This window comes from Lonchura striata, chromosome Z (genome assembly GCF_050655825.1).
Source record: "Lonchura striata isolate lonStrDom1 chromosome Z, ASM5065582v1, whole genome shotgun sequence".
Taxonomy (NCBI): domain Eukaryota; kingdom Metazoa; phylum Chordata; class Aves; order Passeriformes; family Estrildidae; genus Lonchura; species Lonchura striata.
Genome location: NC_140740.1, coordinates 52,667,897 through 52,680,184, shown reverse-complemented (window position 1 = coordinate 52,680,184; position 12,288 = coordinate 52,667,897). Strand labels below are relative to the sequence as shown.

Below are 12,288 nucleotides of genomic sequence, written 5' to 3'. Positions count from 1 at the left end.
TCCAAAATCATTGTGTCCAACCTCTAACACAGAATTACTGCATTCATCACTAAAGCATATCACCAAATGCCGTATTCCCAGACTTTAGAACACTTCCAGGGATGGTGATTTCATCACTTCCTGGGCAGCCTGTTCCAATGCCTCACTACATTTTCACTGATTAAATTTTTCCTAGTACTGAATATAAACCTTAGTTTACCTCTCCTGTTGCAACTCAAAGCTACAGCCTCTTGTCCTGTCACCTTTTACCTGGGAGAAGAGTTGCTTTACTTTAATAGAGGGACAGCAAAATCTGCCCTGCAGTGAAGGGTGTCAGTTTCAGATGGGCGAACTCAGAAATTAATTGAGTTATGAAGCATTTTGACTTGGTGATAAAGAATACTCACACTCGCTCATTTCCTTCTTTACAGTCACTAAGTGGCTTTGGTATGAATTTAGTTCCCATTTTGGGGACACTTAGTGTAATTTGTTGAGTGACAAATATTTTTAACAATATGAGTTGTTAAGTGCTAAGAAAGCCTCTTTCTGAATGCTTTCTGCTGTCACTTGAGAATGTCTTTGCAATTGTGATCATATTTTGATGTTTATGTTTTATTTATAAAGTTGGGATACATGATGTAATCTTTTGTGACTACTTTAGGCTAGACAAGGTGTACTTAAAAAGTTCACTGGTAAACCTACAAATATATAATCTTTACATTGTAATGGGCATTTGAAAGTGCAGCTTTGGCAGCTGTTGAATGATTCAATGAAATTCAGTTTTGAAGGCTTCTAGTTCTGGATCAATAATCATGCAGCCATGAGTCATTAAATATTATTGCATTAATTTTATAATGGTAATTCAGGAGCATTCCAAAAATATTGCTTAACTAAACTGTTAACTTGTTTGGATATATGCCAAATTCTCTGTCTTTCCAAAATCAGCATGCATTCTTGCTTTGTGCTTTGACTCATCTGTACCCTATATATATTTCTCAGAACTGGACTGTAAAATACATAGTATAGCAGACAGACACGTACACAACAATTAATAAAAGATACAATGCAAGACAGTAGAAATAATAATAATAATGATAGTGCTATAAAGAAACAAACCAAACAAAACTAGAAACAAAACCGAAACAAAACATAAAAAAACTAAAACAAAGAACTCAGAAAAAATTTTGATACCTATGATTGTCAAATCTAAGGTAGTACAGTCATTTTGTCTAATTCTAAAACCTTTTCTCTCTATTAAGCCTACAGAAATACCCCAGAAAGTGTTTTAATTATCTTTAGCTCTTTGCAGTTCTTCACTGCCAAGAACCATAAGAAGGAAGTAGAAGCATACCTCACAGCATATACAGAAAAATTAATGACATTGGATAATAAAGTTGACATAGTTATTAGTTTTGAGTATTTCATCTGCAATTTAATTGGAAAAACAGGTCAGTGTCATCCCCCTCTGGAAAAGTGACAGGCAATTAAACCAGAAAATTGTATAAATCTGTAATTTTTGGAAAACAAGTGAAATAAGAATTGACATAATTAAATCCATTTTGGTACTTCAATTTAAACCCAAAGTTTATTTTTGTCATATTTAAAAATACCTCTGGCTCTTCAAGTAGATCAAATAACACTCTTGTGGAAAATAAAATGCTTTGCTACCTCAACTTAAAAAAAAAAAAAAAACAAAACCAAACATTTGTTTAGTTTTTTGTTTACTAATATTTCAGTTTGTGCTATGTCTGGAACTCAGAGAGACTAATCAATTGCATGAAATCTTCTTTCTGTTGAAACCCAGATAGAGCATACCATACCAAGCATTATCAAGAACCAGTTACAGAAGAAGACAAAATGCCCAGTTTGTCAATATTCACTAGAACAGAATTTTTCAGCAGCATAATTAGGACTTAGCAGGATATATCAAGACATTCTCCAACAAGAGTTGCTTATGAGGGTAAAAGTTTTTAATTCTAGCATTCTTCATCCAAGTCAGTATTCTTCATCCAAGTCTAGTATTCTTCATCCAAACATCCATCTGATTATTTGATTTGGGAAAGCCCTCTTACCATCAGGTAAGATGGCTTCCCAAATATCTTGGCGGCAATTTTATATATGTATCCCCTTTTAGCCCGTAAGATCATCCTCATTTTCTCCATCAAAAAAGTAAAATGGTTTTAAGCTAGAGCTTTTTCTATTAGTTGGACTCCAGACTCCCTGAACTAGATAGGAACTCCTGCTTTACATCAAAGAATAAGCCAACATTTGAATTCTCTTCTGAAATGAAGTAGTCTGTCTACGATAAAGCAGGTGGAAGGAGACTGAAGGAAAGTACAAGCCTGTAAAGTCATGTCACTGGCAGCAGATATAGCTTCAGCAGATGCCAACAAATCCCCACCTCTTTTCTCCCACTTGAATGCTGTGGTGCTTGGTATGAGAAGTTTTGTTAGGGAAACAATTCAGAAGTAAGATTAGATTTGTTGCTGCTCCTTAAGGTATTTAAAATGGGAACTGGAAAACTTGAGCTGTAAAAAGTTGAACTAGCTACTGCTTAAAGACTCTTTGTTCTGTTCTGCTTATTATCCATGATGGCAGCAAACAAATTCCTCTCTGCATTAATTCTGATGATGAGTTCTCCAATGATTATGAAATCCAAGGAATGTTTTCACCACACCATTGCCAGACTTAATTTAGTGTGGCTGACTTTAAAAATCTCTCTTTTCTTCAACTCTCTGGACATTAGTTGTTGAAATTAGTCCATTTCAAATGTACTTACACCACTTTAAATCATCTCCTGCCATTTGCTGTTGTTGTTAGGAATATCATGAGCTCATAAATCAGTGGACTTTTCACATTTTTAGGATTATCTCTAGAAAATCTTAATAACCTTTAAGCTGACTCCAGCAAGAGTGTTTACCACATTCAAATGTCTTATGGGATAGTCTGCCTCCAAGCATTTAGATCACATGGCCAACCACTTCAAATGTACATTAGAAAAATCCCTGATGTATCTTAGTAAGACTTCAGCGTCTGGTACCTCCTGCCATCAGACAATTTCCATGGTCTTTGAGGCAACTTAAGAAGTGAGAGTTTCTTAATGTGGCTGTGTGACAGCACACTGGAGATGTTACAACACTGTCTTGCAGGACTTAAGTTTTGTTCTTAGTTTGACGCCTTGTCTCTTCACAGTTTCATCCAAAGTCTTCTAAAACTTCTAAAGCCTTCGATAATCTGTGGTTATTTCATCATGTGGGTGTACATATTATAAATGGTGCTTCTTAAAGAATGGCTTCCAGTGCAGACAGCAAATGCCTGGTAGGAATGTTAGCTAACATTAACAAGACCTGGTTGATAAGTGATTTTTATCCTTCTTATTAAATGAAGAGTGGAAACAAAATTATCACAAATCCTGTAGACCTTAGTACTAGCCATAACACTTTTTTTTTTCCCAGAGTATGTTAGGATCACCTGAACTATTATTGTATGTAACCAATGGATCAGCAAATGAGGAACCTAAAACTAAACTCATGGCAGAGCATTGTCAGTAAAACAAGAAAGGTCTTCAGAGAGACAGACATTTTTATTAAGAATCCTGGGCTCAAAATCTTGCTGGAAAATCTTTCTGGAAAAGCTTGCTGAAAATGAAGCCTGGGTGAAGAAAAAGTCCAATTATTTCCCCTTTTTGGAGAAGCATTTGGATAAATGACAGGCATAAGAAAGGTAAGACAAAAAGTTAAATCAAAATGAAAAATTATCCTCCTTCAATATTTATGACTTCAATTGATGAGATTATTACTCCTGATGGACAGCTTGCAGACTAATGAGTTTTTAATTGTTGTTATGCAATTAAGGGTGATAGTCTTTTGCTAAATCTTGAGTTTCAGCCATAGTTTATGTAAGTCGTTCACATTACTCAACCTATAATGATGTACTTGGCTTCATTGTTTGTGGTCTGGTTCTCATTTGTCTGGCATTACATTCTAAGATTACAATGACTCAGATTTCTTTTAGTTTTACAGCAAAAGCAATAGTATGTATTGCATGAGGCATCTCAAATTTATTCACCTTTTTGTGGTCATTTTAGTGCAGGTTTCTGAAGCAGGTGTACACAGACACATATCTCTGCATTCAGAAGATAAATAGGAACTCCTCGATGTCGTGTCACTATAGTGATTTATTCACCATATAATGAATGACTTACACTGAAAGGTTTTTTTGTTATTTTAAATTTTTCAGTCTAGGAGAAAAAAGTTGATCATCATCTACTTGGCAGTACTTCCAGCAAAACCTGCTTAACCTTTATTAAGATACAGCACTGATAAAGTCGGTTAATGTTTTAACTGGAGCAGGAAGGCAGAAGTTGTCCACTGTAGTGTTACAGTATATTTTTGCTTGTAAAAAAAAAGAACTGCTATACATTTTCATAAGCTTTAAGTAAATTACAATTTTTTCTGTAAGCAAAAACAGGGTTATCCAAAAGTTCATTCTGATAAAGTGAAATTGATTCCAGAATTTTAATAGACTTTGGGATTTAACTTGTATGTCTATTCACACAGCAGAAACAATGGTGTAAAGTTCAGAATATGCTAACTAAACCATGCATTTATCTTCCTTTGACTGTCTATGCTTCAAAGCATGTATGTGGCTTCATTCTCACTAAGACCAGCTAGGATTATTAAAATTAAAACTAATATAACTGAACCACAGAGACAAGTGTTTTCTATTGTCTTACCTCTGTTTTGTCATCCCTGTACACAATCAGAATGAAATATGTCCTGGAAGAAAAAAAATACCTAAAGAAAAAAACAATGAACTGTAAGATAGATTTTTAATAAACAGTTTTTGGAAAAAAATTAGCTTTATTAGTTGTTCTGGTGGGCCTGAAAGTAAGACAGAATTCTATTACATCTTAAATTTAATTCTTAGACTCTAGATTCCTAAGGATACTCCTTTGGGCCTATCACTCCAAAATGGTAGGTGGTAGGGAAAATGGTGGAAGAGGACTTTGAAAAGACAGAGACAGAAGATTTTTGTAGTCTGACTTCACAGGCACTGTATAATGATTACAGAACACTCTGAAAATGATTGATGTAAGAACCAACAGAGTGAAGCCTGAGAAGCCATTTTGACAACAAATCACACATAATTAAGAATGAATATTCAATAATCTCTATTATATGCAGCCATAACCTCTACTTTAAAAGAAGTAAGAAAAACCAAAAACAAAATCCCCTTGAAGAGATGATCTTGAAATCTCAACCTACAAATTGTAGCAACTGGATATGCAGAGCCCTGTTTTTGTGAACAGCAGCTGTAACACTCACTCTGTAGATAAATAGAGGGACAAACCTACACAAAATACACAGCATGAGTTTTTCAATAAAGTTTGTGTTGAAGTAACTTTATCTTAGTTTTGACAGATTAATCATTTAAAATAAATTTAAAAAGAAAACCCTCATACAATCTGATGATAATTTTGTCAATTAATTGCAGCCAATGCATTGCAGCCAATACAATTGTCAATGTATTCTCTGACTCTTGCAATAGTTTTAATAGAGTTTGTGCACTTCTTCAAATATCACAATATGATCACTCTTTTGGCCAAAAAAATCATAAAAGGAAAGCAAAAGTCCTCCTGGCCATGGAGAAATCTTGTGTGTATTTTTGCAATCACTTGATGGCTTACTCTGCTCTTTTTGATTTTCTTTTTCTGTAGTAGCTTCATTACTGACTCCTAAAAACCAGGAAAAAAAAGCCCAATTTCTTTTCCTTTTCTATAAAAAGGCCAATAAAATGGCAAATATAGAAGATTGAATGGCCATTGCAGTGATTTATTTTGGCAACTCACAACTAAGTTATGTAAAGTTCATTTGGTTTCCAGAGTTTAACTCTATGCCATTATTGATGCAGTTCCTGGGGTACTAACTCAAATTCACTCAGTCAACTCCCTAAGCAACTCCAACGATTCCAGATCTTCTTTCTCCAGGACATACTGTTTCAAAATCAGAATGTGTTTTCTCAGAAATTACTTTAGTGACATACTGCAAGAAATTTTACATTCCCACATGTGACCTGAGATTTGAAGTGATGCTGATGAAAGCAATCAGCTTTCAAACTGTTCAAATATAGAACACAACAGATCTGTAGCCAGTGGAAAGCTTTCCCATTCCATTTCCAAAATCACTTAAGTTGGCTTCAGGTTAGGCATCATGATTATTGTCTTCCCATGAGTGCAACAAAGAAGGTCTTCATTCCTTATTCTATTATGCAATTCACCTTGACATGCTTTTTAAATCTGAGGCTGTCCAAAAAATGTAAAATATGATAGTCTTGTTACATAGATGTTTTATTTTCAGAACAGCAATAACAAGAACATTAGAGTTTCAGGAAGAGCAATAAAAGTAAAAATACACATAACATAATATTGTTTTAAGAATTTGCAAAGAATTAGTTGGAACTGTAAATACACTCAGATGGGTGTAATAATTTTAAATCAGAAGGAGATCACTCCTAAGACTCAAATTCCATATGGGCAAAACTCTCACTTTCTTAAATCAAATTATTAGCCCCACAGGAACCAGTGAACCAGGAGAGGAGTAATTTTGTTTATGCAGGGCTTAGAATGAAGAAAAACATCACCTACCTGCATATGCCATACTCTTTCTTCTTAGAACAGACAAGAAAGTTATCCTTTCAATAGCAATTATTTAGAACCTCATCTCAACCTGCTTCCTTCTTGAGTTGATTTGCTGGAGCAGGGCCAAGAATGGTGAAACTGACTGGATAGGACCATCAGTCATGCCAAGTGAGGATTTGGAAAGTCAAGTGAAATGTAGGATTTGGAAAACAAGGCAGCTTGATCCTGGGGGATACAGGACCTTCAGAGCAGAGGAGTGTGAGCACTGACCAGTGCCAACGGCATCATCACCACTCTGTCATAAAATCCTTCTGGTTCTCTGCAGCTCTGAACAGTAATACATGTAAAGTCAAGACTCAAACACAAACCACACCTTGCTCACACATTCCATTTTACAGTCAGGAGAGGATCAAGGTTCCAAAGGGTTTTCCTGTGTCTAAACTTCACCAAATGGGATGTTGCCATATGTGGCCAGTGCGGCCCACTGGAGAGGAAGACATTTTAAGATTCAGATGTGAACCCCAGTTTTGATTCTACACTATGGGATTTGAAAAAAAAAAACTAAAGAAAATTTAGTAACTAAGAATACTTTATGTTCCACTCCCACAACTTTAAGGAGCTTACCTATTACATAAAATTTTGAATTGTAGAAGCTTGTAGAATTTTTTTTCAATTTTCACCAGTATTCAAGCTTTCTTTTCATCCATAATCAGATAAAATAATGCAGTTTTAAATACATAATATAAATCTCTGTTTTTTTTAAGCTAGTTCCACACAAAACCATTTATAAGATTAAAAAATAATATAAAGTCTGAGTCTAGCAACATGACTTAAAATAAATTATCCTGTTTATCTTATGCTTTAGGAAATGGTCCAAGTGTTTATTGAAATTAAATCCTTATTAAAATTTATCATTTTAATTATGCAAGGCACAATAAACACCAAAATAATAGAATGCCTCTAAAGCAAGATAAAACACTTCATGCTGAAACTTCTTTAGAGTAAAAGAAATATTATCAAAATACTTCTGCTGGTATATTCATTAATATAACCTGGCCAGCTCTTCATAGAGAAGGAAGCACTGGGGCAGTCTGAGAGGGTACATTTGCATGTGGTTCTCCTCATGAAGTGATGTCAAAATCGACCCCTCACATCTCAAAGACTTTGAAGCATTAGTGGAAGGTTGAAAACCTCCCTTCCAGCCCCTGCTCCCTGGCTGCAGGTCTCTGACTGCTATCCACAGCGCACTCATTCATGAAAGCCCCCCTTTTAACAAGAATATCTGGTGCAACACAGAGGAGGTGTGAGATTATATTATCAATTTGTCTAGTCCAAGATGTTAGCAAAAATTGTATATCTTGTCTCCTTTGGGTAAAACTTCAGCACACAGAAAAAACTTAAGGGTAGTCTAGGCAAAAAAGAACAAGAAGAAAGAAGAGCACTGACATGAAGAAAAGTCTCATCCTGTATCAAGTGTTCTCCAAACACAAAACTATGACAGTCTATGACAAAGATGAAAAAAAATTATCTTTGGAAACAATACACCTGTGTCAGAAAGGCAATACAGAAGTAGAAAAAACTAAATTTTCCCAAAGAAATGCAAATCAATAGTGAATCTCTTTCTAACAATACAGAGTTTACAGCAGAAATACTAATACCAAAATATTCTGATGATTATTATCTTTCAGAAGACATACCGGTCTTCTCTTTCCCATATATTTTTCTCAAAAGATGAGATTTTTAGCAATATGAAGGGGTGCATCATAAAAACAATACTAAATATTGGGCTACCAATATAAAGTAGCAACATGAAGCTGAGCAATCATAACCATGAGTACTAATAAGGCAAGTCAGCCTTTCCAGGGCTAACATATGAAAGCCTTACTTTAAATAAATATTAAGTAGCATCAAAAGGAGACTTGATTAAATTTGTTCACAAAGTTCTTGGAATGATTCTATCTGGAATAAAAATCTCTATTAATTTTGGTCCAGAAGAGAAAACACCAGTAAACCCAACCTAACTATTGCAGCATTTTACTTGCAATGTCTGATCAGAGTTTAGCTTGTAGGATCCAAATAAAATTGAGCAACATTTGATTATGATTATTTTATTTGATTTTCTGAAGTATTTGCACAATATTCTTGTTACTTTGAAGATAGCTCATTTCAAGCTGTTCAGCTTTTATTCAAGAAAGCCAAACACAATTTCCTTTTATGAAACACTGTAAATATAGAAAGCTGTAAATTAAGTTGTTCTGGAACAGAGAAAGAAATTTTAAGAAATGTTAAGTGATACATCTAGCTTTGAAATCACTCTCTATGGGAAGAACAGGACTTTCCTTATTTTTTTGCCAAAAATGGGAAGCAAAAAGGCTAATTCAATTTCACACCAGAAAGAAAAGAAAATAAGTATGTGTATACATTATAACACATGCCAGTAGGTAGAAGAGATACTTAAAAGGAAAACTGTGCTTATAACCACAAAATGTAGATGTTAGTGAAAATATTAGAAATGCACTCCAAATTTTAAAAGTTACGAAGTAATTACTGTAGTATCAGTTAGAATATATGCTCTAACTACTCCTTTAGCTAAAATAATCACTTACAAGCTTGTACTATTATTTACACATCACAGTTGTTTTGGGACTATCATAATAAAATGAAATAAATAATTATTCAGGAAGTCATGTAAACTACACTACTGATATTAATGGATCTATTAATTATAAAAGCCTGTTCTTGCTTTTAATATTTCTTTCATACACTGAATCATCCAACCAGAAATTGAATTGAAAGGTATTCTTCTATATGGGCTGGCAAATATTGAAACCTTACCACAAAAAAGGTTTGGGAGCAGATGTTTCAAAGCTGGTTTGCTGAGCTTAAAGAGTTTCCTAAATAATGGGTTACCTGATTTGGAGCACTTCTACACCAGAAGTTCCAGCTGATCCCTGCTACATCACTGATGCGTGCCTCAGAGGTCATCCCTTGGCAGCCTGTATGGTTTGCAGCCTTTCCTGCAAGAATACAACCAGAGCTGGAACCTGCTCTTCAGGTTCAGCACATGGGATCAGGGCCAAGGAAAGGCAGCTGGCTTGGAGGAGGGAGGGAGTCCAGAGGCTTTATATAGGCTTAAGAGCACAATAGCATTGGCCAGGCAGCTGTGTCTGAATGGACGTGCACAAAAAGAAGGCAGGACCTTTGTGGTGGTGTTCTGGCTTTAAGGGCTGTCAGGAGAAAGGTGACAAGAATGGGAGAGAGATGCTAGGCTGCAATTTCATACACCCTGCTGAAACAGAAGCAACTGGATTTAAAAATGAAAGCCACCTGGTAAAAGAAAAACTGGAAGGCAAATTTAGTGTTAGGTGAAAGGTCATTTTTCACAACAAATCGTCAACCAGTACTATATTGAGCTGGTCAAGCAGGTAAGTGAAAGGAAGGAGTCCTAGAATCTGTTAATCTTATTTCCACACAAGAAATTTATGTTCTAAATTTGTCATTACAGGCTATGTAAGTGCACGGAACTTTTATAGCTAATTAAATGTCTAAAAAATTCAGGAAGAAATTTTACCCAGAAGTTGAAACTGATTTCTAAAAACGCAGTCTTATGTTCCCCAATGTGTATGATTCCACCATCTACTTAATGTAAAAATTTCTGTGTGTTTACACTGCCTTCCAGTTATCACTTAGGACTTGATCATTGTGATTTCAATTCTTTTTAGATGCATTTTTTGGGGGACAAGTATAAAACGCTTTTTAAATTAACAGGGTATTGGAAAAGCATATAGGTAGAGCTCTATTAAAGCAGTGCTCAGAATAGTATCGGTGTTTAATTTAAACAGCTGTTGAGTGCAAATCAGTGATGACAGCACTAGCACATTGAATTGCCGCAGCAGATCCTGAGAAGTGGTCTCCTGCTATATTTATGAGTCCTGATAATAAATACATTAAAAAAAAAAAAAAACAAAACAAAACAAAAAAAACAACATGAAAAAGAGACCTTAAGATTATCTTTGTTGTTTAGAACATCGTGCTAATAACACCAAGATCAGGTGTTTGAGTGCCCCATATGGGTCATTCACTTAAGTGTTGGACTTGATGATCTCTGTGAGTCCTGTCAAACTCACAATATTCTATGACTGTGAAAATCACACCTAAAACCTCCATCTGCCTTACACCTCCATATTAAAGTGCTTGCTTATCGAAATGAAATTATTCATTAGGACACTGGAAGTAAAGAATCCAAGTAGCACAAGCAGATTCCTTCTTCCCAATTTGAAAAGAAAAAATACATAAGAAAGACAAAGGTGTAAGAACTGGTAGATTTCATTACCCAGACTTCTGATTACAGCCCATTTTCTGCCACCCTGCCCTTTAATATAAAGAAAATTATCAATAGAAGTTTTATCTTTTTCCAAATTCCTAAAATTCAAATAGCGTATCTCCTGACTAGGTTTTGTTCATTTTCTTCTAAATCTCTGCCAGAGAGCATTGTTTGTTCTTTGTTTGAAATTATCAACAATTTCAACCAGATCTATCAGCTGCAAGGAAATCTCTCAAGTTCTGAGCAATTTCTCCTCCACAAGCCATCTCCTATTAGGCAAAAAAGTTGCTGGGAAAATTCCAAATTCCCTCTTCATCCCTCTGGGATGTTTCTTAAATTTCTGCACCAGGTCTTCAACAAAGAAATGAGCTCTTTCTTTTGGAATCAACAAGAATAAAGTGTTTAGTTTCTTAATTACTGGGCTAGGCTCTCTCCAAAATTGTCTAAGTTCAGAATTCTTTTTCTGGCTACTTTTTCTAATCAAGAGCCAAGCATTTTCTGCTCCCTGGTTAGGAATATAATTATTTTCATTTCTTTTGGGTTTCTACTGTCTTTACTTGCAGCTCAGTTTCTACTGTCTTTACTTGCCTTATGTTCAGGGATACAGAGCCATGGATAGATATGTAAATACACTGCCACAACAGCTACCTAGAAAGGACTCTGATAATTCCCAGTGCTTTTTCCATTTGAAAAAAAAAAAAAAGTAAAAAAAAAAAAGGCAGAAGTACAAAAATAAGCTCTGTAAAAGCAATGGCTAATAAAACACTGGAAAAGAAAAAATTGTTATTTTTATGTTCTAGCATTTGTAGTCTTCATCAAAACTTTAAGCATTTAATTTGCAGCCTCCAAACTCCACACCAATCAAGCTCAATTTATTCAAGTGCAAATCCCACAGCAACTTTCAGCATTGCATAAAAGTAATTTCCCATACAGAAGCCACAAGTGCCTAGGATCAACTTAGAAATTTAAATACAATCTAGTTCATAAAAATGCTTTCTTCACCAATTCAAATCCTTTTTGCTGTTCCTCTGTCAAAAGTCACTCAATTAGTTGGTACTACAATGGCTTTGCCCAGGCATGCAGAGTGTACAAAAGTAATTTCTCTCAAAACGGGGAGTTTCCTCCCATCTTGAAAATATTTCTGTGTCCTTTTTCACAATCACTTCTGGGATTGGAGGTGTAGTAGCATAGGTGACATTACTTTAAACTTACTTCATCTTCTTGTGTGTTAAATGGTGAACTCTAAATTGAAAGCATTCATTTGGATACCTTTAGAATGTTTCCAGTTCCTAACAAAAAGCTATACTCTATTCCATATAAAGAGTTGAAATAATTTAAGTAGTTG

General features: G+C 35.0%; 1 long non-coding RNA gene across 1 annotated transcript; it reads right to left on the bottom strand.

Moving 5' to 3' along the window:
* Positions 1 to 819: 819 nt before the first annotated feature.
* LOC146763829 (uncharacterized) lies at positions 820 to 9,640 on the bottom strand. Its single transcript, XR_014951718.1, has 3 exons — positions 9,530 to 9,640; positions 4,715 to 4,775; positions 820 to 3,294 (listed from the first exon to the last, which is right to left on the bottom strand). It is a non-coding gene; the product is annotated as an uncharacterized LOC146763829 (long non-coding RNA).
* Between the last annotated feature and the right edge of the window lie 2,648 nt (positions 9,641 to 12,288).